The sequence below is a fragment of the Peromyscus maniculatus genome, chromosome 16, assembly GCF_049852395.1.
Source record: "Peromyscus maniculatus bairdii isolate BWxNUB_F1_BW_parent chromosome 16, HU_Pman_BW_mat_3.1, whole genome shotgun sequence".
In the NCBI taxonomy this organism is placed as follows: Eukaryota; Metazoa; Chordata; class Mammalia; order Rodentia; family Cricetidae; genus Peromyscus; species Peromyscus maniculatus.
Window position 1 is genome coordinate 13,614,924 of NC_134867.1, and position 27,340 is coordinate 13,642,263.

General features: G+C 44.9%; 1 protein-coding gene and 1 pseudogene across 1 annotated transcript in view; one reads left to right on the plus strand and one right to left on the minus strand.

Annotated features, from left to right (window-relative positions):
- Sesn1 (sestrin 1) overlaps window positions 1-27,340 on the minus strand; it is a 96,109-nt gene that overhangs the window by 53,777 nt on the left and 14,992 nt on the right. The window lies entirely within an intron of this gene.
- LOC102903016 (uncharacterized) lies at window positions 64-23,706 on the plus strand (annotated as a pseudogene).

The window sequence follows — 27,340 nt, forward strand, 5'->3', positions numbered from 1 at the left end:
TCTGGGCTCAGGAATCGGCCCCTGGATGTTTAATTGCTGCTACTCATATGTAACTGGCAAACAATGTAAAACCCAGCAGCAATGGAGAAAGCGTCTGCCTTGGCTCTGGTAAGGGGCAGCCCACAGACTGTGGGCCCCTTCCCCGAGTGGAATAGAAGCTCAAGAGAAGGCTGGACCACACAGTCACTCCAAGTAGCACCCGCAAATAAGCACTCCTTTATCTGCCCTGCAGAAGCTGTGGATGAAGCTCCTATGCACTGTGGATGAAGCTCCTATGCGCTGCAGAGGCTGACGGTGCACATGAGGACACACGGGGAGAAATCCCGATGTGCTGTGCGTGTGGTAAGCAGTTCACCACAGCTGCAAACCTGAAGAACCACCATCACATCCACACGGGTGAGAAGCCTTTCCTCTGTGAGGCCCAGGGATGTGGCCAAGCCTTTGCTAAGCAGTCCAGCCCCTGAAAACATCTGGTAGTTCACTCAGGAGAGAACCCTCATCAGTGCCAAGTCTGTGGAAGACCTCCTCTCAGGGTGGGGGCAGGAATGTGCATTTTCAAAGTCTCCCTTGTGCTGGGGACAGCTGGGAGTCTACAGCAGAACCAACTGCTGAGCCATAATGGACAGTAGTTTGCTTGAAGAAGCTTCAGTACTCAGTAAAAACTTGGTGTCTCCAACTTCCCAGTCAGCTTTGGTGGGGGTCCTTGAGTCTCCCAAATACCCTTTCCATCCTGGGCATTGACAATGATGTGTTCACTGAAAGAGCCCCATGGCTCCCGTCTAAGTGCCTGATGGGACATGTCAGGTGGCCACACAGATGGGGAGGCAAGCCTACGAAGTCTCTGTCACTAGATCACGTGATTTTTTTTTTATTTAGAAAAAAAAAAACAAATAAAGCCCCCTTATAACATGTTTTTCTTTTAGTTCCATAAACAAATAACCAAAATAATGACCAAGTAGAGGTGTGCAGGATCAGACAGTACCCAGCCTGGGCTGAGGGGGAATCAAGTAGTTTATGTTTTACAGCCCAGTGGCTGAGTCTGTTACTCGGTCGGGTTGCTAAAGAGCCAACGCCACAACATAATTGGCATCACTCCCTTTTTCAAAGCATCAAGGCATCTTGAAATCTCAGCTTCCTGGTGAGGTGCTGTGGTTGGAAGCAGGACATGGTTTAACCATATGGAAAGTCAGCTGGGTCAAGGATAAAACCTCTTCCCCCTCCCCCCCCAAAAAAAGACCTGAACAGTCACAGTGAAACCCTTCACCAGCTCCCGATTAAGCTGGCTTTTGGAGAAGCCCCCACACTTGGCAGTGTGAAGAGAGGCCACTACAGTGTCCAGCCCACAGTCATGGCCTCGCTGTCTGGATCACAGAGAGGTATTTTAAACTAAGCCAGATAGGCAAGTGCAATACACAAGAACAGAATCTACAAACAGAGGCGCCCTTCCCATTCTATTATAGCCTCATGGGTACAGAACATCTCAGTACTTACAGCTGCCCACAAATGAGCGGATAAAGAAGTGTCCACCTATGAATCCCCAAAACACCGAGGAAGTTTTAGGAGAATTTCTGTTAACATCAAACCATGTTTTGCTTCAAGAGAGTATAAACTCTATCAACATAAACACAAAGTAGCCACAATTGTTCCTAAGCCTACTCAGAGAAGCCACTGCTGACCCAGGCAATGTTTCCTTTCAGTTCTCTTGTATGTGAGCACAGGTAGGCTAGAGGTCCTTATCAAGTCTTCCTGAATGGCTCCCTTGATCCTAGCTCACCAATTCTCAGGCCCAAGAGCCCTGCTTTGTACATGGGCGCTCAAGAATCCAAACTCTGGTCCTCATGCTCATGTGGCAGACATTTATGGTCTAAGCCATTCCTTAGCCCCTCGGGCTCTTTTAATGCATATTTTTGCAAAGCTGATATTAAGTATCACTTTCAGTTGTCTATCAAGCCTTCATTTTTTCAATATAATTATTATTTATCTACTTTCAATGTTACTAAAAATGAAGGTATTCTTTCATACTCTCACTATTACAGGTTTTTGAGACAGGGTTTCATGAAACCCTTAAACTCACTATGAAGCCATGAATGACCTTGGCTTTCTGATCCCCGTTTGTATCGCTGGAGTAGAAGTGTGGAGGTGACAGGTGTGCACTACTAGGCCTGGTTAGATGAGGTGACGAGGATGGAACCCAGACTCTGTCCATGCCGGATGAGCTCTCTTCCAGCCGAGCTCCATCCCTGTTGGGGACTGTTATTTGAAGGTGGGTTACTTTCGTTTCTGTGGCATTTGTTTAACTCTGTGAAGCTGTGTAACTGTGCCTGTCTAAAACACTTGATGGTCTAATAAAGAACTGAATGGCCAGTAGTGAGGCAGGAGAAAGGATAGATGAGGCTGGCAGGCAGAGAGAAGATACAGAAGGAGAAATCTGAGAGGAAAAAGAAGGAATGAGAGAGGAAGGAGGAGGACTCCAGGGGCCAGCCACCCAGCCACCCAGCCACCCAGCCACCCAGCTACACAGCCAGACACGGAGTAAGAAGCAGAGAAAAGGTGTACACGAACAGAGAAAGATGGAAGCCCCTGATGGGATGATTTAAGGAAAGCTGGCTAGAAGTAAGCCAAGCGAAAGCTGGGCATTCATAATTAAGAAAAAGCCTCTGAGGAAGAAGGAGGAGGAGGAGGAGGAGAAGAGAACGAGGGAAAAAGAGAGGAGCACACTCAGGGCCAGAAGCCAGGCAGCCGCCAGCCAGCCATGAGAAGCAGGGAAAGCAGTATGGAAGGAAGGAAAGAAAGAAAGAAAGAAAGAAAGAAAGAAGGGAGGGAGGGAGGGAGGGAGGGAGGGAGGGAGGGAGGGAGGGAGGGAGGGAGGGAGGAAGAAAGATTAAAAAACCCCGAGGCAAAACACAGATGAAGAGAAATAGGATAGTTTAAGAGCTAGCAAGAAATAAAAGCTAAGATAAGGCCGAGCATTCATAACTAATAAAAAGTCCCCATTTCATGATTTGGGAGCAGAGGATCCAATGCCGTCTGGCCTCCTCAGGTACTGCTCTTGTTATTTTTCACTCTTTGGGGGACCTGCCTCCCAGCTCCCAAGTAAATCACACACGGAGGCTTACCACTACTTATAAATGCCTGGCCTTGGCTTGGCTTATTTCTTGCCAGCTTTCCTGAACTTAAATTAGCCGTCTGTCTTTTGCCTCTGGGATTTTACCTTTGTCTCATTTCTATAACCTTACTTTCTTACTACATTGCTGGTTGTGTAGCCGGCCTCTGATGTCCTCTTCCTTCTCTTGCAACTAGATCTAGATCTCTTGCCAGTTTTCTTCTTCTATATATTCTCTCTGCCTGCCAGCCCCACCTATCTCTCTCCTGCCTTGCTATTGGCCGTTCAGTTCTTTATTAGACCATCAGGTGTTTTAGACAGGCACAGTAACACAGCTTCACAGAGCTAAACAAATACAACATAAACAAGAGTAACACACCTTAAAATAATATTCTACAACATACTGCACAGAGGTGGTGTACAGGCATATATGCAAGAAAAACACCACTAATACACATAAAATAAAAATAAATCAATCTTTTTCTCCCCTGGTTTTTCAAGACAGGGTTTCTCTGTGTAGCCCTGGCTGTCCTGGAACTTGCTGTGTAGACCAGGCTGGCCTTGAACTTAGAGATCTTCCTGCCTCTGCCTTTCTAGTGCTGGCATTAAAGGCAGGCACCAGCACGCCAGACTAATAAATATATCTTTAAAAGAAAAAAGAAAGTGTATTACTTGAACAGAGTGGAACTTTGGAATGTCTCATCAGTTCAGTGTGCACTCTTTTGGATCCCAAAGATTCAGAATGTTTCTACTCCATATTTGAGTAAATGTAGTAGTACATTTTTATTAATTAGAATTATACCAATAAAAATTAATTTCATCTACAAAGTAATTCCTAAAAGCAACTGAAATCTATGATGATCTATGTTACAGTTATACTATGTATATATTAGCTTTAATTCTTAGCTTCCCCAAATTCTAATTGAAATTACTTTGTTTTCCATAAGTAACTATTTGATTCATTCATTGTTTTTTCATATCAAAACTGATCATTAATATCAAGTTTGAGCAACTTTAGGGTTCTTTCATTATGAGTTGCTTTTGTAGCCATTATTTTATACCATATCTTTTTTCACCAACCATGACAAGAAAAATCTATCCGTATTTTTATGAGTAGTAAATTATGCTGTACAATTTTAACAATAGTCATCTTTAATTTGAGGTTATCTCTTCTCTCAATTTTATTCACTCTTTCTGGTTTTTGTTTGGTTTTGTTTTTAAGATAGTCTTGCTATGTAGCCTAGGCTGGCCTTGAATTCTTGATCCTCCTGCCTCCTCTGAAGTCCTGGGATAACAGAAGTGTGCCACCACATCTGGAGCTCTAGTTTTAATAATGTTATTGGCAAACTATCTGTTTTCTCTTTTTCTTCATTTTTTTGGGGGGGTGGGGGTGGGGGGGATATGAACAAGGTTGTTTACATATAGTTCTAAGTGATTGTTGCCTGAATTTTCTTCTGGTTATTTAGACCAATGATAAACAAACACTTCCTAAAACACAGAAATGCAGTTACTACTGAAGGGCTACTTAGTGAAAGAAGTGCCATGGAGCATGCGCAGGTCAGTGAGTGGCCCTGGAGGGGCTCTCTCCCGCCTGCAGATGGTTCCGGGAACTGGACCGGGTTGCAGGCTTACACTCCAAGCTCCTCTTTTTTCAGGCTAAGCCATTTTGCTGACTAGAGTTTTTAATTCACTAAGGATGTTAACTTGCTCCATATATAATAAATTTTTCCACCTGTAGTTTGTATTGCGTTGTTGTGAATTTAACTTTACTGCCATCAGCCAGACAGCAGTGGCACACGCCTTTAATCCCAGCACTCGGGAGGCAGAGGAAGGTGGATCTCTGTGAGTTTGAGGTCAGCCTGGTCTACAGAGTGAGTTCTAGGACAGGCACCAAAGCTACACAGAGAAACCCTGTCTCAAACAAACAAACAAAAATACTTTACTGCAATTCAAATTAAGTTTTCTGGTAAAGGTTTCTTCTCTGTCATTATGCTTGAAAAGGTCTTCCTGGCTTTCAGGCCAAGTTGACAGCTAAATTTGTGAGTGTGTGCTACATTCAAACTGCATTAATTTCTCCAAGAACAGATTACTGTTCTAACATATTATGGAACAAGATCCGGGTTCTGTCTGGACACATTTCTGAAGCAGGACTCCTGCTCATGCTGGGTTCTGAGGCTTGATTCTACCTGCCGAGAGTTATGAAGGACTCTCTCTACCTCCTCCTGCTCATCTTTGGGGATAGAGCAGCAAGTGAGGAGAACTCTGGTCTTTACCTCCCATATTTCAGTTTATTTACAGCATCTAATCTCCTGGTTTGCTCTAGAATTCCTAGAGGAAGGATCTCAAGTTTAAGGCCAGTTTAAACTATTTAGCAAAACCTTGTCTAAAAAAAAGAAAAGAAAACATTTTCCAGGGTTCCTTTAATTCCTTTAATTATGGGTGAAGTCTCCTGGTAGCAAGCTAACTGTTAGTACTGAGGATCTAGGAAAATTGAAAGCGATCTCATCAGAGGTCTGGAAGGTGGCACAGTCACAGTGTTTGCCCAGGGCACGCAATGCCCTGAGTTCTGTCCTGGACACTGCAGGAAGACAGCTGTACTCACCACCATCAGTGTCTGGGAGTGGTAGAGGATAGACAACATGCTAACCCAAACTCCATTTCCAACTCTCTTCTCATGCCTGCTACAGACGCTACAAAAGTTAAATACTTGACTGCTGACATCTTTTGAGAGGCCATGTTACCCAGTTCCGGCTGAGGAGATACAAATGGATGATGGCTAGCACAGCCTTGCTTTCTTTCCACCTGGAACACAGGCAGCCTCCGAGATTCCTCCCAGTGATTCTTGCCTCCTAACCTCCTAACACCACATCCTTCCAAACTGCATCAGAGTTGTGTGGACAACGGAATACGACAAAAACAACACGTCACTCTAAAATAAGGTCACAGCACTTCTGTCTGGTTCTTACCTCCACTGACTCCCCTTCCCCTGCACATGTTTCTGTAGGCGAGTGTTTTGGGGTAGGCCTGCTTGAGTACCATAAAGAGACTCTATCCGTGAAGAACTGAACCCTCTTCCAGTGCTCACGTGAGTTATTTTTGGAAGCAAATTTCCAGTGTGGCTGCCCTTCAGAGATTTTAGCCCCAGGTAAGATCCTGACTTCAACCCCAACTGTTTCAAGCTGATATTTTCAGTGTACTTTGATACTCATAAATAGAAATAAATAGAGTGAATTTTGAAAATATAACAAGCATTTCTTTTTTAAACCTGAGGATAGTAAAACATCGTTACGGCCATTAGCATACATCTAAATTAAGACTTCTTGAAAAGACGACCCCTATCTGTAAACAGATGTTTCCTATTCCAACTACCTGGTCCCAATAACCAACTCAGAGGCTGAATATGAATTATAAATGATCGGCTGATAGATCAGGCTTGTTACTAGCTAACTCTTACATTTAAATTAACCCATTTCTATTAATTTATGTATTACCACGTGGCCCGTGGCTTTACCTGTCCTCTCTCCTGACTCCGCCCTCCTTCTCTGCATCATTCTGTTTGGCTTTCCCACCTAACTTCCTGCCCAGCTACCAGCCTGTCAGCTTCTTATTAACCAATGAGAGTAAAGCACAGTCACAGTATAGGAAAGGATTGCTCCACAGCACCTATCCCTTTACCACACAGGCTGTAGCTCCTCCCATTTGCAGTGGAACACATTCCTCACAGAAGAACTCAACCAAGTCCCAATTAGTTTCCAAAGGAAGTCTACTTTATTCAAGACTTTTGCTTCTCCTCAGAAGTCCACATTTATCTTCTGGAGCATAGATATTTATTGTTTGACCCAGACTGTCATGCAGGCACTCCTAGTATTTAAACAGTGGCAAGGACTAGCCCCGTCACCAGCAACTGACTACAATTCCTTTAAACAGAATGCCTTCTTCTTAACACACGACTCCCTTTGACTCCCATTTACAAATTCATCATATGTACATCCCCTGTGTCCCACTCCACCCCTGCCCAACACAGATAACCCAGGAACGGATTCTAGGCTCTGGGCCCATATGGATTCTTTTGAGAATAATCTACTTTATCACATGGATCCTAGAAAAATGCTTCAGCCAAAAGCAGGCTGGGACTGGCTGTGACGAGAACAGCAGTGAGTTTAACTCAGAAAAATCTCTCCTGAGAGCCCAGCATCCCCTCTTCTTGCTGCAACTGTCCAGACACCAAGAACAGCTCACAAGTAAGAGAAGGAGCATTTCATCTGGCACAGAAGTAAAGGTGACTGAAGTCAGTGGCCTTGCTTTGTTTTTTTTTTTTTTTTTCAAGTGTACAATTGCTCAGAGATAGAGGCTATACAGTCCCAGAGGAGGAAGAAAAATGACAGGAAATCCTGATCCACATTTGTCCAAAATCATCAAACAATCTAGGCAACTGTAGTCACTCATGTGATAGCTTTGAAGTTGTCAGCAACTCTTGGCAAGTACAAGAAGAGAAAATAACGTCAGCAAAACTCTACATTAAAAGGCTGCACATTGTCAAGTCTCTTGCCCTTAAAAAGTGTCAGGGGCGGACACCTGAGAAAGGAAACTTAGCTGGAGTACGGACTTCTGCTCCATGAGATAACACATACCAAAATGTCAAGTACGCTGTACTTGAGGAAAGATCAAACTCCGGTTTCCCAATATTCATGTATCTCCCTCCATATGTACCACTATATACACACAAAATTTACAGACAACAACTTCTTAACATCTTAGCCAACCTGAGGAACCATTTCCTACAAATTTACTTTTAAAAAAATTAATTTTAACTTTAAAGCATAAAAAACAAAGGCAGCTGAATGACTCCTGGATGCCAATCAGACTGCTTAATACAGTCAAACAAGCAAAAAAAAGTTTCATAGAAATATGATAGCTGCCAGTCCAATAATAATCACTAGTTTTGCTTTTAATGTTTATCCAACAACATCTGTTGAGAACGAATGTAATATGGGTTGCTAAGTCTGGAACAGTTCTTTGATTCTAAAAAGCAATCCCTTCTACAATGGCCACACTAGACAAAAAAAGAAACCAGGAAAACAGCTACAAACTTAATGTTTGCCAGTCTCTATCACACAGAAATCCAAAAGCCCTTCCTTTTACCTTAAAATGCTGCCATATTCATACTTTTTTTTGTGTATGTAATGAAAATAAATTCAGTTCTAATATTTTACGTGTGTGTGTGTGTGTGTGAGTGTGTGTGTGTGTGTGTGTGTGTGTGTGTGTGTGTGTGTGTGTGCTAGCCAGAGGACAACCACAGGTACCACCCTCAGGAACTCCATCCGGCTGACAACCAAGCCTTCACATGAGCCTTTTGGAGGGACACCAGATGTATCTGACCTGGAATTTACTAAAACCCAGGTGGTTGGCCAACCTGTGAGGGATTTTTCTTAATTAAATAATTTGAAATGGGAAAACCCACTTTTAATCTGATTTTTTTGACATGGGTAAAATCCACCTTTAATCCAGGTCTTTTGAGGTAGGAAGGTCCACCTTTAACCTGGGCAGCCTCATCAAGGACATGGAAGAAGGAAGGTTTTGCTCTCTGCCTGCTTGCTCTCTGGCTGGCAAGTCCATTCCTTCACTGGCATTAGAACCTAGTTCTTCAGGATTCCAGTGTCTACTGAAGACCAGCTGAGACATGCAGCCTTGCAGACTGAACAACTTCTAAATTCCTGGACCTTCTGTTGGTGGACAGCCATTGTACCAGGACTAGCTTGACCCCAGCCTGAAAGCCGTTCTAATACATCCTCTTTCTATATGTGCTCTCAGTTCTGCTCCTCCAGAGAACTCTAATCTGCCTGGAGCCTGCCCATCAGGCTGACTGGTTGGACAGTGCACTGGCCCCAGGGACCCTCCCGTCTCTGTGCATGCCACCATGTCCAGCTTTGTCCTGGGGATCAAACGCAGAGTCTTGTGCTTGTGAAGGAGCACTTGACAGACTGATCTCCCCGGTCCTGGATCTAGTCATCCCTCCACCCCTACTGGCCATTCCTGCTGTGAGATGGTCTTCCTGTAGGCTGTGAATATGTGTGGCTACCATTGGTTAATAAAGAAGCTGCTATGGCCTATGGCAAGGCAGAATGGAGCCAGGTAGGGAATCCAAGGAGAGAGACATGGAGAAGGTGGGGTCAGGGGAGACACTGAGCGCTGCTGGGGGGGGGAGGGTGTATTAGAATACAGGTAAAGCCACCAGACATGTGGCGGTACATAGATTAATAGAAAATGGGCTAATTTAAGATGTAATAGCTAGCTAGCAATAAACCTGCGCCATGGACCAAACCGTTTGTAATTAAGCCTCTGACTGGTTATTCGGGTACCGGCAGGCGGAAGCGATTTATCCAGCTACACATTCCAATAACATATTAGTCTAAAAATTCATAATCTTCATGGGTCTTTTCTGCCATTTGAGTATTTCTTCCATTCACAGGAAGACAGGCCTGGACCATAACAATGGGGCTGAACTCCACCCTGGGAGGCAGGTCAATGGAGCCAGCTCGGGGACTTCCCCTCTGCTCCTCCATTGTATTCTCTGACCTACTTTGGTCTACCCATCGCTCCCTTAGTTGTCAGCCAAGAGCACCAGGCTCCAGCCAGTGACAATCAACAGAGACCGAAGACTGCTCAGACAAGTACTATAGGAAATGCTGTAATCAGTGTTTAAGCCATCTCTTATGTGGGCAATCCTGGTCTGTAATTCCACCTATAGGCATCTGTTTATTAAATGTCACCAGTTCTAACTACATGGGCTTCCTGATTTACCTGTCAACTTTCCTTTTTTAGAGAGACTATTGATTATTCTTTTAATTGACTTATTTAGTACCAAGAACTTGTATAATCCTACAAAAAATGTTACAGAAATATACAGCAATGACAACAAATTAATCTGTTTTAGAGGAAAAAATCCCTCAAAGGCACAGGCAATTCTGTCCCTATTTACCTTTATGTGGGAGCCCAGCTCCCACATTTTACGACAGGGTACTCTTGAGGAGAGAGGGATAAGAGATATTAGATAGAAGGATAGAGGGGAGAGAATCAGATAGAAACACAGGACAGCCTCGGGAGGGCCTGGATCCTTATCCACTGGCCCCTTCTGTCTCTTCTAAAGGGCTCTTTATAGGAATGCCAAGGGGAGGAGCAAAAGACCTCCCCCCAGCACAGCCAAGTGCAGACCCTTCCAATCACCTGGTAATGCACATGGTCAAGCAATTCTCTAATGCAGTTCTGCTGGATGAAGCAAGCTCAGATCTCACTAGGAAACCTCTGTGGGCCTCCACACCTTTGTGGGTCAGAAAAAAGCAGGTCGTCATCAATGACTAAAAGTAGCCCAGCATCTGTAGGCTGCCCAAGTCTACTCTAACTACATGGACTAATCTCATTTAAATTATGCTTGGGTGACATTAGCACTGATCTGTCTCAGGCAGCTACAAGTGAGCCTCAGATCTGCTACTTAGAAGGTTCGAAAAACAGCCCCCAAGGGAGAAGATAATCCAGTCAGAGATTTTCCGGCATGGGTTGGAGAAACCTGGAATGTTCACTGAGATGAGGACAATTAACAGAGAGCGGAAGGAACAGGAGTCCATCCTCACTGAAAACTGGCTGTTGTGTCCCTGAGGTAAACACCATGCTCACAGTCTCGCCTGAGGCTGGAAGCTGGGGCTAAGGCTGTGCATTTTTCTGTGCACAGATGTGGGTCCTGGTGCTTCTAAGCCTTCAGTGACAATTTCTAACACGAGTCTTGTGTTGCCATCTTTTGACTGTCTTCCCACTTGGTCTATAAACTCCTGCCAGGAAATGTTGCCATTTGAATACAAAGATATTTCAAGTTAAAGCACGGTGGGGAAGGGGAGTGGCTTTTTAATATTGTGTGCGCGCACACACACACACAGGACCCAGTTCTATTCTGGCCCATGGGTTCCAGGGCCTGACCTCAGGCTCTCAGGTTTGCACACAAGTGCTTACTGCTGACCCATCCTTTGGATCAAGAAAGTGCCTTATACAAGTTTACTTGTACTTGAGAATTCTTGAAAATGAGTCACACTTTGCTCATTAGTGTATATTCATGGTACAAAATAACGGGTTTCAATATATTTTCATGCAGGTATATAATATACTTTGGTTCTATTCACTCCATAGTTAGACTTTTAAATAGAGGGAAACTGATAAAAATCTAAAATTAATTTCATTCTTTCATCTGTTTATGCATGTCAGTTCTGAAATAACCAAAAGAAATAAAATCATGTCATTTAGAATTCTGCATCAAAGCATTAACTCACATTTATGGCTTATATTGTAGTCTAGGTACAATGTCACCCACAAGGCTCTTGTGAAGAGCCTTTGGACTGTGCCTGGTTGCAAGGGTGTGATGTCATCATGGGCTGCTCCGCTGGTGGACTGGTGGTGGGAACTGTGAAAAGGAACGTCTAGTTGGAGGACCTGGGTCCCTGTGCTGCATACCTTCTGTTCCTGCCCCGTCTCTCCCTCTGGCTCTGCCCCAGCCACTGAGGTAAGCAGCCTTTGCTACTGACCTGCTCCTGCCACCAGGATGCCTGCCTCACCACAGGCCACAGCAGTGGAACTAGCTCTCCAAGGACTGGAACTTGTAAGTCAGAGTAAGTCTTTCCAGCTGGGGGTGTGGCGCAGACCTTTAATACCAGGACTCAAGGGGCTAGGGGATCACGGAGCCGAGGAATGTTGTTCTGTTTGTTTGTTTTGATACAGAGTCTTCCTACAAAGCCCAGGCTGGCCTTGAACTCCTGATCCTACTGCTTCAGCTCCCCAAGTAACGGCATTCCAGGCTTGTACTACTGAGTCCAGCTCAAAATTCACTCTAATTTTCAATCTTCTTTCCTTCAGTCTCCAAATTAATAGTTTCCAATTCCATTTTCTTATCATTTCTCATACTCACATCTACTACCAAAACCTTTATAAGCTTATGTTTCATTTATTATGGGCATATCTGAAAGTCATTATCAGTCTTCTTGCAGGTTTATACAACAGCTATTTCCCCTCAGTATCTACTAGGATGTTTTACAGATTTCTAAGAATAAATACTTACTCTTTTCCTTTCCTGTTTCCATCTACTTATTTGATTTTCAGATGTCTATCCTTTTTCATGATTTAATTTTAAAAGAAAAAGCAATCCATTATCATTTGAATAACTGAAAAGAGAAGGCATTTGGTTTCAAAATCAGCTGTCCTTCTCACACATTCCTTGGCATTTGGTCATGGGGATGTGGGAAGGAAACTCTGAAACAGAGTCATTCTTTCTGAAATGGCTTCAGGGGTGAAGCCAGAAAACTAGAGAATCAAAAGTGAAATGCCAGACTACCCAGCCCAGCACAGATAGGCAGCAAACCAAAAGAACACAGCACATGTGTGCTTAGCTATGCAAACGAGGCTGGCCACACAGTGCTTCTGGCGTTTGTGAACACTGACTGTAACAGTCTTAATGTCTTAACTACTGACCACTTACTACCAAAGGCAGAAAAACATCACAAAACAATTTGCTTTATAAACTACCACTTAAAATTATAATCTGAAGCTCACACACAGAAGCTATTTACAAAGACTCCTTGGTGTGTACTCACAAAACTCTTCATTATCTAATGAGAGACAAAAGCCTCTGGACTGAGAATGAGATTACCCTTGAATCTTGGGACAGGCAGGCTGGGGTTTACAAAAGAATTACTAATGTGAGCAGTGAATGGGAAGATTATAAACTAATACAGTACTTTAGAAATCCCGAGTTTGCATTTAAATTAATTCTATCCAATTAATATTCACTCTGATGTGTAATAAAGAAACCCTGTGATGAGACCTTCTATCTTGATTTGGGGTTTAATAATATATGCATAAACCAATAATAAAAATACACAAATAATTTCTATATGTTTCTCTTATCCAGGCAGTAGTGGCACATACCTTTAATCCCAGCACTCGGGAGGCAGAGGCAGGCGGATCTCTGTGAGTTCAAGGCCAGCCTGGTCTACAGAGTGAGTTCCAGAACAGGCTCCAAAACTACACAAAGAAACCCTGTCTCAGGAAAGAAAAAAAAAGTTTCTCTTAGAACTTTTGCTGTAGCTGTCTATGGAGAGGAAAATAATAGAAGCTGTTGCAGAATATCCTTTACACTGTGTGAAGATGCGTCACTGTGATGGTTTAATAAAGAGCTGGATGGCCAATAGCTAGACAGGAAGAGTGAGTTAGGTGGGTCTTCTGAGGACAGAGAGGTCTCAGGGAAGAAGAAACAGGGGTCACAAGCCAGATGCGGAGGGAGCCAGACCTGCAGGAGGAGAGGTCAAAGCCACGAATCACGTGGCAATACGTAGATAAACAGAAATGGGTTAAGTTAGGTTATAGAGCTAGTGGGACAAGCCTAAGCTATAGGCCAAGTTTTCATAATTAATGATAAATGCCCAAATTAAAACCCGGCTACAAGAAGCTGACTGATTTTTAAGTTTCTTTTGGTGTTTTTAAAAGTCACTAGCCTCTGGAGTGTGTTCTGGTGTGAAGACGGTGTGAAGTACCCCAGGGGCAGGGTGAAGACAGCAGCTGGAGGTCAGATGGCGTCTGCTATTCCCCTTAAGGCATTTTGATCAGTTTGAGAAATGCAAGATGTGAATGTGCGTCCTCTGACAGCATCTAAAGTTTAATAAGAGATGAAGCAAAGGAATCAATCAAAGGTTTCCACTTTCAAAAGCACGAACTCGTGACATGACCTGGAGAAAAGTTCATGGGGATGCCCACTATGGTGGAAAGTCCTGAGCCATTTGAGTAGCTAGCAGATACAAATGCATACTAATCTTCAAAAGATTTGTCTTTATTTTATATGTATGAGCATTTTACCTGAGTGCATGTAAGTGCACCACATACACAGAGTGCCTGTGGTGGTCAGAAGAGGGCACCAGACCCCTGGGAACTGGAGTTATGGATGATCGTGAACCATCATATAGGCGCTAGGAACTGAACCTGGGTCTTCTGTGGGAGTAGCCAGTACTCTTAACAGCTAAGCCATCTCTCCAGATCCATGACTACTAATCTGTAAAGCTCTGAAGAAGGACAATGTTGCAATAGTGAAAGGAAGTGATAAACCGAAAAGTCTGAGAACATCTACCCAAAGAAAAACTGACGGACTTGGATCAAATGTCAATGAAGAGGTTTAGTGCAGCAAACAGAAATCACATTTGAAACAGAGATGCTAGAATACAAGAGAAACTTTCAGATATGGAAAAGAACGTACAAAGCCATCATCTTCCATGGTCTGGTCATCTGGTACAATATTAGAAAAAAAGCAACTATATTCCCTTGACATATTTATTTTTAAAAATTATTTTTTAACTTTTATGAGTATGAATATTTTGTTTACATGTAATGCACATGGAGGCCAGAAGAGGGCACTTAATCCCCTGGAACTGGACCTACAAAGGATTGTGTGACGCCATGTGGGTGCTAGGAACCGAACCTGGGTCCTTTGCAAGAGCAGGAAGTGCTCTCTCTTAACTGCTGAGCCCCTGCACCAGTCCCGGACTTATTTTCACAATCTAGGCTATTTGACAACCTTCATTCTAAAATCATTTAATCTGGTTGCTTTTCTGGTGGACACCAGACTGTATAACCCAGACTTGCAGTCCAGCTCTTCTTATATAACAAGATAGCTTGCGCCTCAATCCTCCCACCCTTAGACTCCCAGGATGGGAGTCTGTCTAGATGCAGGAGCCCATTCCCAGGACCTATATACAGTCTGTCCTCCCTATGGCTGCTCCCAGGGACCATGAACATAATCTAGACCATGGTGGAGGATACAGAGTAGACACAAGGGGTACATGCCTATTTCATGGTGTAAGACTGAGGGTGGAAAGTAGCACAGACAGACCACATCTGGCTAGGACCCACCATATTACAGGGGCCTGTGAAGGTCATATAGCCGTTGTCTTGTTCCTGTGCCCAGCTAGAAGCTTCTTTTGTCAAAGACAACCAAGCACACAGGAGTTACCACTTCAGACTGCAAATCTGAAACTATAACCTACTGACCTAAAGTACTGTATTAGCTCTCCATGACTGGAGAGTGGCTTTTCTTGGTTTTGTTTTTTTCCATTAACATTCTCTTTCTGCAACAGAGTCTTGATATGTAGCCCATGCTGGCCTTGAACTGATCCTCTTTCTCAGTCTCCTGAGTACTGTGATTATAGGCCATGCACCACACCTAGTAATTCCAGAATTTCTCAAATGGTCAACACAGTGCTTCTCAAACTGTAAACATGAATTAAAGTTAGCTGGTGGTTAACATTTGGTTTAGAAGGCCCACGGCATAGCCTGAGACACAGTACTTCCAATGTCCTCCTAGTCAATACAATACTGCTGCTCCCTAGGTCTAGACGGAGACAAGAGGGAGGGAGTTTTCCCTTAGAAGCTCTGACATCAACCACCTGCTTAGGAAAGGAGCCTTCTCTCCTGCCCTATTCACCCATTAAAGAGCAGCAGCTACAGTCATCCTAGCAGATAGGTGGGTGGGTGGGTACAAACTGCCAAGTAGTCATACTAATAGCTAACATGTATCCACTCATCCAACAGATGTGTACTGGACACCTGTTCCTATGTACTAGTGTTGGCCAAGATGGTCCGGCAGTGAATCAAAAGGTCTTAATCTTCACGGAGCACACAACCTGGCAATCACAAGTAATTTAAAACGTAACGACTTAAAGCAGGAGGGGCTAGGAAGAAGGAGGGGTACAGCAGGAAGGAAATGTACAGCAGGGAGCTGAGAGGTAAAAGGAGGTGCAGCTAAGACCAAGGTGAAGATGGGCTGAGGTTCTTGTCTGCTTGTTTCCGTCACACAGGGCCGTGAGTGCAGCTCAGGATCACCCTGGAATTGCCTGTCCTTCTCCCGCTCTGCCTTTGGAGAACTCAGGACCGTTCCTGGCTTTAGACTGCACGCCTGCTTGCTTCCTCTCCTCTTTAAAAACCATATAAAAAGAGAAAGGAGGCACAGCACTAAATGTCTTATGGAGGCCAAGATGCTATAGTCCTCATCACCTGATGATAAAACTGAAGCTGGGGTTGGGAGAAGGGGAAAGGTTGGTGGAGGGCAAAACCCACAGATTTACCACAGAGAAATAGTGCTGGAGGAGATGTAGATTTCAGTTGATTTAAAGATAATACAATGCATGTAAGAAGCACCATGTAATGTTTATACACACATATATGTATGCATATATAATGTTTTGTGTATGTTAGAAAACATTACATTTTTTGAATTAAAAAAAAATCCCCAAACACAATATCAACAAACTGAAACTCCGAATGCTGAGCAGCTTACTCCGTAGAGGGCAGGCGAGAGCCAGCATGTGTGCACGGCACTCCCACAGGAGCTGCTCAGGAGCAGGACGAGTTCGTCTGTCTCGTGTTACGAGAGGCCAAAGCTTTGCTGTGCTCAGCTGGGCTCTGTTGCCATAGTCTGGAATCACGTCTGGAACTTTCCACTTGTAACCCGCATGAACAGGAGCACCTGCTACTCAGCCTAAGACCCCCAACTGAGTGCCAGCCACGCGGAAAGAGTGTCATAACTGAGAGGGATGAGCTAGTGTTTAGTCACAAAACTTCACGTTTGCTGGCTCACAACTCCCAACTTTCCATCTTTAAAGGTCTTCCTTTTTAAGGGAAAGTAAGTGTTACATGCATCTGGTTGCTCAAGCTGCAGCAGTGGTTGTTGTTCTGAGGCAAGATCTCAGGTCGCCCAGGCTGGTCCTGAATTCCCCTTACAGCCAAGGATGATCTCTAACTCCTGACCTTCCTGTACCCACCTCCCAAGTGCTGGGATGTGGGTGTGCACCACCACACCAACTGCACTGTGATTCTCAGTTTTTTTATGGGAGGCAATCTTTGACAATTTGATAAACTTGGGCTTTCCCCCAAAAGTACATGAAAGCACACACTGTTCTCTACACAACTGACAGAACACACAAACTCCTAGAAAGCCCAAATCTTCCATGTCTATTAAGTTGGAGCTCTCCTGGAACTAATCTCTGCCCTGAGACCCACTCCCTGGCACACAGGAACTACTCTCCTTTACTAACCAGTTCTTATTTAACTAGTCCTAACTATTAGTGTATCAGAATCCCAATTCTGGGGGCTAGAGTGGCCCAGCAGATGAGACGGCACACTGCTCTTGCAGAGAATGTGAGTTTGATTCCCAGCTCTCATGTCAGGACACCCAGATGCATTCCAGGGGTTCTAACATCTCTGGCTTCCACAAGCACTGAACTCGTGTGCACACAGACAGACAGACACACACACACACATTTTTAAACAAACAAAACACACAGTTTCACAAGCTGGTGAGACAGCTCAGGCAGCCATTAAGAGCCCTTGCTCCTCTTCCACAAGACCCGGGTTTGGCTCCCAGAACCCACAATGGACTTAACTCCAGCTGTGTGGGGACCGAACACAATCTTCAGGCCTCCCTGGGCACTTGTACACATATGGCATGTACACGCATGTGCACACACACACTCACATACACACAAAAAAATGTAAAAAAGGATATTCAATCCTTGTTTTAAAAATATAGTGTCGAAACTAATAGAAAATTCTCCAAAGACCAACTATATAGTTTTGAGTCTCACCCTGCCACCCACACAAGCTGGATGACGGGACAAGCCTCATCACCTACCTCTCCAGCTCAGTTTCCTGGTATTACGTGAGTGGACAGGCACCTAGCGCATGTACACAGCCCTGAGAACCAGAGTGGATCAGTGAGATCAGTGGTCCTCCTTTCTCTCTCTCACAGACACCCTGAAGTCTAGAACTGTCTCAGAGATGGGAGGTATTCAATTTGTGAAGTAAGAGACTAATTCTACCATCAGTGAGTGGTTATTTTCTGAATAGATGAGGAAATGAAACCAGTTAAGCTTGGATATTTAAGTTTGGAATTGTTCCCTTTCTCCCTTCAGATCCCCTCTAAAAGAAAACATAAATGTTCCTCTCTTGAGGCCTACAGCACTAAAAAAATAAATAAAATAGATTTCAGTTGAGTAAGAGCGCCATCTAGTGCTCATGAAAGCTAATCAGCTGAGAAGTCAGTAACTATCCAGGGTGAAGGAGGGCACAAACAAATGCAAAATTAGGGAAAAACCTGTCTTCATTGACAGCCAGAGTCTTCCAAAGAAAGATATCTATAAAAAGAATCAAACATTTGCCATTTTAGACACACACACACACACACACACACACACACACACACACACACACACTCACACACTCACACCACACCAGAGGAAACTTACTTCAGAGTACCCTGAAATCCTACTTCCTGTAGAAGTCAAACTGTAAACATAAACTGGTGCACAGTAGTCCTCCTGTATCCAAGCCTTCGATTTCCATGGTTTTATAACAGTTAGCCATGGCCAGCCACAGCCAGAAATAAACGATGCTTAAGGTTTGAATGATGCGCTATTCTGAGGAGCACTGTGGAACCTCATACCATCCAGCCAGGGTTGTGAACCAGCCCCCTTTCCAGAGCATCCGGGCCATCTACACAACCCACTCAGTTCACTTAGTAACCACCTCAGTTATCGGTTTGAGTAGTGCAAACACAGTAGTCCCACAGCATGTTCCCACACCTAAGGCGTTCAGCTCACTCATCATCATGGAGGCACTGGTAGTATCTGAAATCTCAAAAAGGCAGAGTTCAAGGACACATTAGGAGAGATCAAAACCACATCCAAACAGCTTTTATTATGGCAAATAGTTGTTCTATTTTATTTCTGTAAACTTCACTATAGGTATGTGCAAGAAAATAGTTTATATATGGTGTGAGGCAAAGTTTCAGGCAATCCACAGGGGACCTTGGAATATATCCAGAAGATAAGGGAAGATTAACGTGTTGAGGTCACTGTCTTTTTAATGACATATGCTTAATCTTAGAAGAAAGAGATGCACCCATCATATGATGTTTGAAAATGCAGAAATGCATAAACTACTGCCAAAACAACCAGCCCAGCAGCATTTCTATGTGAGTGTGTGTGCGTGTGCATCCATCTACCTGCTTTAGATATAAAGGCTCTTCTCAGACATCAAATGAGTGAGCTAGACGTGGGGAGGCACACCTAGAGAATCCTAGCTTCTAATCCTACTCAGGATGCTGAGGCAGGAAGATCACAAGTTCAAGGGCAGCCTGGGCAACTTTGCAAGATTTTGCCTCAGATTAAACTTTAAAAATTGGGATCTGAGGCCAGGCGGTGGTGGTGCACGCCTTTAATCCCAGCACTCGGGAGGCAGAGCCAGGCGGATCTCTGTGAGTTCGAGGCCAGCCTGGGCTACCAAGTGAGTTCCAGGAAAGGCGCAAAGCTACACAGAGAAACCCTGTCTCAAAAAACCAAAAAAAAAAAAAAAAAAAAAAATTGGGATCTGGGCACAGTGGTGCATGCTTATAATCCTAGCACCTGGGGAGGGGAAGCAGGAGGGTCAGGAGTTCAAGGTCATCCTCAGCTATGTAGGGAGTTTAAGGCAAGCCTGGGGTACATGAGACCTTGTCTCAAAAACAACAACAAACAAACAGAAACCCCCTAGGGATGTCGCTTGGCAGTACAGTCCTCCTCGCTCAGCAGTCCTGAGAGCCTGGGGTTCAGTCTCTCGGACTGCACAAAGCCAGGTTTGATGGTTCATACTTTCAATTCCAGCACTTGGGAAGCTGAGGCAGGAAGACTGTCACAAGTTCAAGTTTAAGATCTGCCTGGGCTACATACTGAATTCTAGGCCAGCCCGTGCTCTAAGCATGTCTCAAAAATATCAATTAAAATTTATAAACAACAAATAAATCTGAAAAGTTTAATCTTTGAAACATTGGGCTGATAATACTAAAACCAACATGAAAAAATGACATTTCTTAGTAAAATTAGGAGCCCTCCCTAAGATTGAGAAAGGTCCTTACTCCAACAAACAAGCAGGTCGATGGACAGGCACACTCACATAGAAATGCTGACTGAGCTTGACCTCTTGGCAGTAGTCTATGCTTTTCTACAGTTTAGTGGGATAAAATCTCTAAAATTTCTATCAACTATTTGGGTGGTTCTGTAACAGCTAAAATCCATAAGGATTAGGCTTTGTGGAATAAAGAAGTTATCTTACCTCCACCCTTTTAGATAGCACTGAGTCGGCAGTAATATACACCAGCTTCAATCTGAGAAGTCTGCATAAGAAATCTGTGTTGGCAAATATTTAATCCCATTCATTGTTCACCTGAAGGTTTGTTTTGAATTCACTTTTACTCTATGTGATTTGCTGTGTATCTCCCTAGATAGTCACCACAGGGTGAAAGGATGCCGCCTGCCACTTCCTACCTCTGGACAAGGGCAAGGACGGCAAGTCCTGGGACTGCACAGGCATGGAGGGGGAGTGTGTACAGGAAGGGGGGATCCTGGGACTGCACAGGCATGGAGGGGGAGTGTGTACAGGAAGGGGGATCCTGGGCCTGCACAGGCATGGAGGGGGAGTGTGTACAGGAAGGGGGATCCTGGGCCTGCACAGGCATGGAGGGGGAGTGTGTACAGGAAGGGGGGGTCAGGGACTGCACAGGCATGGAGGGGGAGTGTGTACAGGAAGGGGGATCCTGGGCCTGCACAGGCATGGAGGGGAGTGTGTACAGGAAGGGGGGGTCAGGGACTGCACAGGCATGGAGGGGGAGTGTGTACAGGAAGGGGGGGTCAGGGACTGCACAGGCATGGAGGGGGAGTGTGTACAGGAAGGGGGATCCTGGGCCTGCACAGGCATGGAGGGGAGTGTGTACAGAATGGGGGGATCCTGGGACTGCACAGGCATGGAGGAGGGAGTGTGTACAGAATGGGGGGGATCCTGGGACTGCACAGGCATGGAGGGGAGTGTGTACACGATGGGGGATCCTGGGCCTGCACAGGCATGGAGGGGAGTGTGTACAGGAAGGGGGGGGGGAGCCGCTGCCAGGGGCAGGTAGGCCTCTCCTCCTGAGGTCTGATGGGCAGGGCCTGGAGAGGGGCGACTCCTGGCAAAGATGGCAGGAGACTTCATCTGGAGACCGCTTGCAAGTGTGGGGAGGAGTGAGATCTGGTTCACACTACCCCTTTGTTAGCGCTTATGATTTTCATTCAGTAGATTCCTCGCACGGACTCTCAACTGTAGCTTTCCTCACAGCACGCGGGGAGGTCCCTTCCTCCCAAGCCCTAGCTCCAGGAGAGGTTGTTACAGCAGGCTGCTGTCAAAACTACTCCCACTGACCCACATCCTGGTATCCCTCCCCATGTAATTTGCCCTTCAGTCGTCTGCTGAGCTCGAGTATGGGCTGGACCTCAGCAATTGCTCTGAGTGAAAAGATTATGGCTAAAGTGACGGTTTGTCTCCTTCAGACTGTGTTGTGAAAAACTGTGACTTGTGTTTTGCTGACAGGCTCTGCCTCTCCTGATGTATCTGTCTCCTGAGGACACATGGAGAGGCCTACATGGTAGTCCCTGGCCAACTCCATAATGGGGACCCCATTCTATCAGCTCTCAGGGAACAGACTCCTACCAGCAGTCACGTGAGCATGGAGGCAGACCCTGCTCCCCTGAGCCTTCAGTCTTCACAGCCTTTGCTAGGCTAATATCTTAGCTGTAGCACCGTGCAAGACCCTCAAGGAGAGGTCCAGCCACGTCATGCCACAGAAACTTCAGGGTAGTAAGTGCGTGTAGTTTCCAGCCACCAAAACCATTCTGAAGCCATGGGTTGAATTCAGTTGGTACCATGCTTCAAACTCACCAGAGGGGCTGTAGTGGGGGGGCAGGGAGGGTGGGGGAGAGGGAGGGGGCATCCCCGGCTATAGCCCCCTCCCCAGTATCACCTCAGCCTAGACTCCACGTATTTTGTGAGTTTACAGATTGGGTCCTTTCCACATCACTAGCGTGGCCTCTGCCTCCTCCTCAGGGGCGGCTGGAACACTGCAGTAACTGGGCATCTGAGCAAGCCTCCTCCTCCTCCATGTCTAGTGACCAGACGCCGAAGAGTCCAGGTCCATGTGTGGTTTCCCCCACAAACCTCCTGACGGAGTATTATTAATCTGACTGCTTTTGTGCTGTTTCTATTTCCTATCTGCCAGCTGGCATGGAAACACATCGGCAGTTTAACAAGGACTGCTGTGCCAGCACACACTGGACAGACATCAGTCCTAGCTGAGGATGTAGGATTAATTCTTATTTAGGCAGGATTCAAGGTCCGACTTAGATCAGCTACCTTTCAGGAGCTTCAACGGCATGAAGGTATGAATTTAAATGCTAAAAATGACAGTTTAGGAACTATCGATGACTAGACGCTTCACAGGTTCATTTAGCTACCTTGATCTTTAATTCACGATGGGAAAGCATCTCGGTGAGAAGCAGGGGGGCCGACACCTGGCCATGGGATGTTCATGAATTTGAAGCCGGTTCAGCCTCCACAGCAAGAGCCTGTCTCAGAACGACCCAACAACAAAAGCAGCAGGGCTGGAGGCAGAGCAGCACCCCAGCACTCAGGAGGCAGGAGAGACACAAGGCCACGGCTTGAAGACCGCCCTTGGCACATAGCAAGGCCAAGGCCAGACTGAGCTGCAGGAGGCCCTGCCTTAAAAATCAAAACAAAAAAGGGCTTTGACGGAAGTCCTAGCTACACGTTCACACATGCCTGACAGATGGGGCAGGGATGATAACGGGGGCCACGGAAAGGAACCAGAGGAGGGCAAAACTCACTCTGCAGCCAAGTCAACAGAGCCTGAGTGAGAGCCAGCGAGTCGCCACAGGCCGGGTTTGGGCACGCTGGGGTTAGAAACAGCACATGCTTGTGTAAACAGATAAGCTGAGAAGAAAGGTTAATTATTACATTAAGATGATTTGCTCTACTAAGCTGTCTGTTATCTCAACCAACCCTTGTCATTCCCTGCTCGGAATTACTGTAATACTCTAGATGTCACCTAATGTTTCCACAGTGATTTTAAGCTGATTTTTAAAATGCTGCAGTAACGTACGCTTGTTAGCAGAGTAGGAACTAAAAATGCTACCTCAGCATCGACAGGCCAAAGGCAGCCAGTGTGCTGGGAAGAGGAGAGGCCCTTCTCCCCGGTACCCTCGAACAGATGACGTAGAAACACGGCTCGGGCTGACAGACCTCATCAGAGGGCTCATCAGCTCACGGGCCACTGCGGTCCTTGGGGTGCTCGTTCTTGCTTAGTAAGGTGAGGGAGACCAGCTCGTTCTTATTCTTCCAGGTCCTCTGGAGCAGGGAGAAGTGAGAAATATTAGCTAGAAGGAGAACCTAGACGACGAGGAGAGGAAAGACAGAAGACACAGGATAGCCTCGGGAGGGCCTGGGTCTGACCCCACCAGCCCCGAACTTTATCCCAAAGGGCTTTCTATGACAATGCCAAGGGGAGGAGCAGAGACTTCCCCCAGCACAGCCAAGGGTAGACCCTGCCAAACACCTGCACTCAGGCCCGTGCTCCGATCATCCTCTTTACGCAGACCTGCCGGGCAAAGCCGCCAGGAACCCCAGATGGGCGCCAACAGTCAGGTGTCTGCATCCACGCCTAACCTAACTATGGCATAACCTGGTCTCCACCTCCTCCTGGCACCCCCCTGGGACTGTCACCTGTGCTGTTTTCTCTCTTCCACTCTAATGGGAGGGTCCTTGAGTGTCCTTTAGAGTCAGTTTCTGGATTCTCTTACTAATGAGAGTAAGGGGCCCAAAGGGAGGCCGAGTTCCCTCTGTAACATGCTCATGTTAAAAAGAGGGGAAAGCAGGCATGGTAGGACAACCAATGGGTAGTCAAGAGTCTAGGGAACACCTCCCGGGCCAAGCATTCCTTCACTCACATCCGAGCTCCTCTTTCTGGGGCTGTTTTCTTATTCATACAAATGTCAAACTTGCCACGGAGCATTGTAATTATAAAATCATAGAGATGACAGGGAAAGTCTTCCAAGAATGTGCTAGATAGTTGTGTAAATTATTCCAGAACACAGACACAACTGCCAGGCATTAGAGAGTAGCAAGGGCCGAGTCTGCAGGGCTGTGGTAGTGCCTGCCTACAAACCCAGCACTAAAGAGGGCCAGGGGAGAGGAGTATGGTGAATACAAGGCCAGTCTGGTCTAGAAAGTGAATTCCCAGCCCACTCGACACCAAATAAAAAGCAGAAAGGGATTTTACAGATTTTGTGGTCCCCCCACTTTCCCACCCCCTCATCCCCCACGCCTGGTCAGCATCACTGCTGTTGACTCCTCCAGGACTGGAGTCCAAGGACCGCAGCTCTATATACCTGTCCTCGACGAAGAGAGCTTCTCAGACCATCTCCCGATGAAATCAAAAACTTCATCTAGTCTGACAGTGAGGGAGGGATGCACACACAAACACACACACACACACACACACACACACACACACACACACACACACACACACCCTTGTACTGGGAGATGTTTTTATCATTAAAATGCTACATACTCTCTCTATAAAATGCCATGAAGCTAGTACATAGTAAGCATTCCGTAAAAGCAATGACTACAACTACAAACCATTCAAATCACCAGTAGACACCCGCCCTCCAACAAGAAAACCCAACAACCATGGCTTATTATTTTGGCTCCTGCAGATTTCCTAATTATCGCCGTGTGTGTGTGTGTGTGTGTGTGTGTGTGTGTGTGTGTGTGTGTGTGTGTGTGTGTCTGTCTGTCTGTCTGTCTGTCTGTCTGTCTGTCTCTCTGAAGATGGAATTCAGTGGTAGAACCCTTGCATTTAAGAGGCCCTGGGTTGAATCCCTAGCAACATAAACAGACACACACAGCTCAAGTTCACAACCCTCTGTCAGTCCAGTTCCAGGTGATCTGACACCCTCTTCTGACCTCCTCAGGATACTGGGCATGCATGGGGTGTACACACATTCATGCCAATAAACACTCAACAACCTGTGCTTATGCTCATACACACTATAGATCAAACACGTTACCAGAAGTCACACTGCTTATTAACATACAAGCATACAATTTTAACTCTTAGTCACAATCTTGATTTATTCTTCAGCTGTTTTCCTTGAAATCACCAAAAACTCTTAAGAGTGTTTGGCTATCTTCTACTAAAACAACACAACAACAAGGCCTCTTTAGTGAGAGACCAGAGTGAGACACAAAGGGAGACCGATTTTTAAGGACTTGTTTGAAAAAGCACACTCATTTAATGATTAGATGAGAAGGGAGATGTTGGAGGACTCAGCAAAGCCCAACAACCCTATTAATAAGTACTCTAGTAAAAGAAAAAGAAATAACCACAATTTAGTTTCATTCCACCCAGTAAACAGGAATCTTCAGTTTAGAAAGGAAGGAGTAACGGCGACAGTATGGTTCAGAGGTAAGGGTACTTGAGACGAGTCTGCCAGCCTGAGTTGGACCTCTGGGACCTACATGATGTAGAAAACTGGTTCTTACAAGTTGTCCTCTGACTTCTACACGTGCCATGGCATGTGAACACATATATACACACATAAAATAAATAAGTGTCATTTAAAAAGACTTAAAAAGAAAATGGAGGACTATTACTTACTCAATACTTGAATATTTGGATATTACTACTCCTTAATTTCCAAAACTCAAAGACATCGCAGGCTAGAATTAGCAACTGTTTCTTTTTTGTTTTATTTTTATTTTACAGAGTCTTACTATGCAGCCCTGGCTGGCCTGAAACTCATTATGTAAATGAGGCTAACCTTCAATTTATAGTCATCCTCCTGCCTTAGCCTCTCAAATTCTGGGTCTACCACCACACCCAGTGTAGGCACCTTTTTATCTGAATAATTACTACTAAGGGAATAATAAAAATATATTTAGTAATAACTTATTTCTTTCTTTCTTTCTTTTTTTTTTTTTTGGTTTTTCGAGACAGGGTTTCTCTGTGTAACTTTGCGCCTTTCCTGGAACTCACTTGGTAGTCCAGGCTGGCCTCGAACTCACAAAGATCCGCCTGGCTCTGCCTCCCGAGTGCTGGGATTAAAGGCGTGCGCCACCACTGCCCGGCCAACTTATTTCTTAGTATAAAGGCCAAACACAAATTCTAGTTTGGGGTCAAATTTTGTCTCAAAACTTGTTTGTCTATTTGTTTATTTATAATACGTACGGGTGTTTTGCCTGAATGAACTTGTTTGTTTGTCTATTTGTTTATTTGTTTATTTATAATACGTACGGGTGTTTTGCCTGAATTCAAGTCTGGGCACTAGTGCATGCCTGGTACCCAGAGAGGTCAGAATAGGGAGTCTGATTTCCCTGGAACTGGAGCTACAGGAGGTTGTGAGCCATCATGTGGCTGCTGGGAACTGAACCTGGGTCCTCTAGAAGAGCAGTCAGTGCTCTTAACCACTAAGCCATCTTCCAGCCCCTGAAAAAAAATTTTTTTATGTTAAACTGATAAATGAAAAAAAAAATGGCTAGCCTGAAATTGACACCTCAGGACTTGATATAGTGTATAAGATACGTTTACATCTTCAATAAAGAGTGATGAACTATTGTGTTCTCTCTGTCCCTATACACATCCTTCCATATACGTTATATCATCTTTAGATTGCATATAATGTTTATACAACGTAAATGGTAGTTCTACTATACTGTTTAGGAAATGACAAGAGTGTACATGTTCAGTACAGACACAATGCCCCCTCACCAAAAGTTTGCTTTTGTTTTTAAACAGGGTCTCATGAGCTGGCTTCAACTCACCGTTAGCTGAGGATGACCCTGACTTTCTGCTTCTCCTTCCTCTGCCTCCCCAGGCTGGGAGTACAGGCATCTACCACCATGCTGTGGGGGATCAAACCCAAGGCTTTGTGCATGTCAGGCAGACACTACCAACTGAGCCAAATACTTTTGATCTTCAGGTAGCTAAACATGCTGATTGGGACCAGTGGACATGGAGGAAAAAGTATATTTAGGAACAAAATTAATATAATTATTTGTTGATAGTTGCCATTCATGAAATATAGTATAGTACTTAGAGATCTCATTTATTTTGACATGGTCATTTGCCAACACCATTACTCTATCATTGAATAATGGAATTTTAGTGCATATGCCATAGATATCAAAACATTGACCTATTAAGTAGTACATAAAAGTTAATAAGTGGCAATTATGAATTTGAAACTATTTTGTGCTTATTGATATAATTATAGTAGGATTCACAATTTTATA